Genomic DNA, 4,693 nt, shown 5'->3' with positions numbered 1-4,693 from the left:
TCTGAGAAACAAACTGAGGGTTCTAGAGGGGAGGGGGCCGGGGGATGGGTTAGCCTGGTGATGGGTATTAAAAAGGGCACGTACTGCATGGAGCACTGGGTGTTATACGCAAACAATGAATCATGGAACACTACATCAAAACCTAATGATGTAACGTATGGTGATTAACATAATTAAAAAAAAGTAAAAAAAAAGATTTCAGGAAGTAAATAGCTCCTACAATATATAAATCGTTTCATCAAAAAATACAGTGAGCTTTTCAACTAATTCTAGAAGGCTAACAAAACCCCTTTATCCAGTACTCAGATAAGGATAACATAACAAAGGAAATTATAAACCAACGCTGCTGCTCAACAGAAATATAAGGATATTAAGTAAAATGTTAGCACACCTGCAGCACGACCAAGCCAAGCTGGGTTAATCCTACCAAAGCAAGGATGATTGTATACATAATTCATTACATTAATAATTATATTTTTAAAAAACATAAACTGTTATGCAAACATGGAATTCAACACATACTCCAAATTTTATTTTTTTTAATAGCCCTGATTAAACAGAAATAGAAACTTTCTTAAACTGGAAAAAGGCAGGATGCTTTCTATTTAACAGTACTCTAGTGGTGCGAACCAACACAATTAGACCAGAAAAACATGATATATAAGTATCAGAACGATATGAAATAATACTGACAAAACTATTTGGAGAGAGTTTATCTATCTAATAAATCCAAGAGAATTAACTGAAAAACTGTTAAACCAATACAAATTCAGCAGCTGAAAACAACATAGCGGGCATAACCAATTAGAAAATAAAAGAATGATAACAGTAACAATGTTTGAATGATACTAAACTGCGTAATAAAACATTTTTGAAAGATGCAAAGCCTAGTCTTAATGAAGAAAATAAAATTGTACTGAAGGGAAGGCTGTTTAAAAAACCTATCTCAGTGAGCACACTTAGTATTATTGTAAAGATGTTGGTATTTTAAGTAAGAGAAAACAAGAATAGCCAGGAATAAGAAGACATGTTAAAATTAAAACTTAGGAAAATTTTTCAGACCAAATATAAAAACATGTTACATAGGTATAGTAATTATATTAGATGTTGGTTATAGGCATGGACAGAGAGATCCAGGTAGATAAAGAGACTTAGGTTCATGATACCCGTGGCATCTCAAACCAGGAGAAACTATACAACAAACTGTGTTAAGAAAAGTTAACTATACACTTAAGAGAAAATTAAGTTACATCACAATCATACACAATATATAAAAATAGTCCCCAGATGGATGAAATTATATTAAAAAAAACCCTAAGTATTAGAAGAAAACACGAAAATATTTTCAGAATCTTGTAGTTAGCACAAAACCCATAATGAAAAATGCAGATTTGAGCTCACAAAGGGGAAAAACTTCTGTATTATAGGACAGAAAATACCATTTTAAAAAGCTTAAAGGTAAGTGACTCACAAGAAGGTAACCTCCACATATTTAATAAGAGAATAATGCGAGAATAAGTAAAGAAAGATGGTAAGCCTACTTCTAGCACACACAGCAGTCTCCCCATATCCACAGCAGGGTACCGTCTAAGACCCCCAGAGGATGCCTGATGTGGATAGGACTGAACCCTAGATATACACTATGTTTTTTCCATATACATACATACCTATGGTATAGTTTAACTTATAAATTAGGCATTATAAGAGATTAACAATTACTGATAAAAAACAATTATAATAATGTATTGTAATAAAAATTATGTGAATGTGGTTTCTCTCAAAATATCTTATTGTACTGGGCTCACTCTTCTTGTTAGGATGATGTGAGATGATAAAATGCTTATGTGATGAGATGAAGTGAGGTGAATGATACCAGCACTGTGACAGCGCAAGGCTACTCCTGAGTATCTGACAATACTTCAGAAGGAGGATCACCTGCTTCTGGACCACAGTTGACCGTGGGTAGCTGAAATTACAGAAAGTAAAACCCCAGATAAGAAGGGACTGTAGGTTAGCTCAAAACAGCAGTACCTTTTTGTAAGGAAATGTAACACAGTGTGGCTGGAGTCCATAAGCCATCCCTACCTCCTCCCTTTTTACCTAGAGACAACAATGATTAAAAAAATAATAATACTAAATAGAAAAATGGGCAAAGAATATGAACAAGTAATTCATCAGACAGAAATAATCCAAATGAAAACCTATGCAACAATGCAATTTCACTTGTAATTGGAGAAATGAAAATGAAAACAAAGTAATTCTGTAACCACTGGACTGACAAAAATTTAAAAAGCATTAATTGGTACACTTTTTAGAAAGCAATTGGGCAGAATTTATTATTTAAAGAACATCACAATTCTCTACATAGGAATCTATTTCTTATAGGAAACCTGGCACCTTAGCACAAAGACATAGAGATGATCATCTACTGCACTGTTTCTAACAGTAAAAAATGTAAATAACCCAAATGCCCAACAGAATAGTTAAGTAAATCATGGCAGTTGTTAAAAGGGTGAGATAAACCCCTATGTTCTGATAGCCTTATAAGAACATTAAGGAGAAAGTTATAGAAAGGTATATGATCCCGCTTACATAAAAATAAAAGATACTATGTATATAGGAGTGAGAAAGTACGACAGACTGAAATCCTGATCTAGTGAACGTACTGTGCTCTGAATGTGTGTTGTTTCTACCTTCCTATAGGAAAGTATTTAGAAGTCCCTGTGTTAATTTTTAAATAGAAACAAAAATGTTTAACTGTTAATGTGAATGTTGTCTATCTGAATAATGGAACTATAGAACTCAGTTCTAACAATTTCCCATTATGAACGGTTTGAATCTTGTAGACAAGGTAATTGTTTCTTCAGAGCAAACTAGTAAGCTAATCTTCTTATATTACAGTTAACTAACTGGACCTCTGTTTATAGTCCCTTAACTGTATTACACACTCTTTTAAAGCTGTCATGTTAAATGTCTTAAGTTTCATATTTTTATTCTCTGGCTCTAAAAAGTCATCAGTAGCTCCCTTAGCTGGTTTTAGAATTCAAAGCCCTACCCAATATTCTCTCAAACTACTTGTGCAAAGTATCTTCCCACTTCCCAACCACAACAGAACTTTTTCTCCACCTCAGCCAAATAGGTCTCTCGGTTCCCAAATGAACAGATCTGGTGCACCCAACCCCCAATCATTCACACATCTATAAGGTGTTAACTGTATTACCTTCTCTCTGGTCATTTTTCACCCAAGATTTTTATACAAAACTATAGGCACCCAAGGGCCATAATGTAGATTACATAGTGAACAGAGTTAAAACACATTAGCTCAATAATGTAAATTATGGGGGTGCCTGGGTGGCTCAGTTGGTTAAGCCTCTTGATTTTGGCTCAGATCATGATCTCAGGGTCCTGAGATTGAGCCCCACGTTGGGCTCCGCGCTGGGCATGGAGCCTGCTTAAGATTCTCTCTGCCCCTCCCTCCACCCCTGCTCATGCTCTCTCTCTTAAAATAAGAATGTAAATTATGTACAATAAATGAAATTTACATTTTTATCCATCACTTTCTAAGATCGAAGCCTGAAGCATTTTCTATGCTTACAATAAATAGCCATTTTGGTTTAAGTAAGTTATTTGAATTCTACTCCAAACCAAGTCTAAGAATTAAAACCATCAATTCTGAATAGTTCTGTGACCTTTGAACAAGTCTAGGTTTCTTTATTTGTAAAGAATGTTGATAATGAACATGTTTCTCCTAATGGGAGATAATGTAAGCAAACAGGTAGCAGAGTATCCAGGAAAACATGTCCAATATGACATTCATCCTTGTGACTAGGAAATCCCAAAAGAACTGAAGAATTATGTTATCACTACTTTAAAATGTATTAATATTTACTCAATGTTGATATGATGATTAATATTTGAGGTAGTATAGAAAGAGCATGGCTTTGGAGTTTAACAGATGTAATAGAATCTTCAGTCACCACTTCAGAGATGAGAAACCTTGGGTAAACCACAATCTCTGATCCTCAGTTCCCTCATGTTAAAGGGCATACACACCGTCAACTAACGTACAGAGCTACAGTGAGGACTATGTGAGATGATAATTTATGAAAAGATTTAAATAAGGTACCTAGCACAAAAAATTATCAGGTTCCTTGATCTTACATTTTAATGCCCATAATTTATCTAAATTTTACTAAAGTTAATTCAACAAACATCTTTTGAGCACTTACCATGTGCACTACACACTATACTGAGCACTAGAGATAAACTAGTCAACAAAAACATGTATCATCTCTGTCTTCATACAGGTGAGCATTCTGGAGGCAGCAGGACAGGCATAAATGAAATAATCCACATGCCAACTGTGCTAAGTGCTATGGAGAGGTAAGCTAAGGGGGCACATAGTAGTGGGCTTTGCCCTGATCACAGAAATTGAGAAAAGCTGCCTTAGGGAAAATTCTCACTTGTAGTGTGAGTATGAAACATAGATATAGCAGGAGGTGGAAGAGTGCTCTGGGCAGAGACAATAGACTATGCTTCATCTTTTGAATGTCTATACAGCTTTATATATACCCTAATAGCTTGTACCTCTGGCAACTAAGTGCAAGGGACTGAAACAATAGTGTAGCTGGCAAAGGATAAAGACTGCCTAGTGACCAAAGATGCAGAGCTTTGTGGAGCACATTATCTTAAA

This window comes from Eumetopias jubatus, unplaced genomic scaffold (genome assembly GCF_037043125.1).
Source record: "Eumetopias jubatus isolate StellerSeaLion01/CBP00866 unplaced genomic scaffold, mEumJub1_p1.0 scaffold_3, whole genome shotgun sequence".
In the NCBI taxonomy this organism is placed as follows: domain Eukaryota; kingdom Metazoa; phylum Chordata; class Mammalia; order Carnivora; family Otariidae; genus Eumetopias; species Eumetopias jubatus.
Note: the sequence above shows the minus strand (reverse complement) of the source record.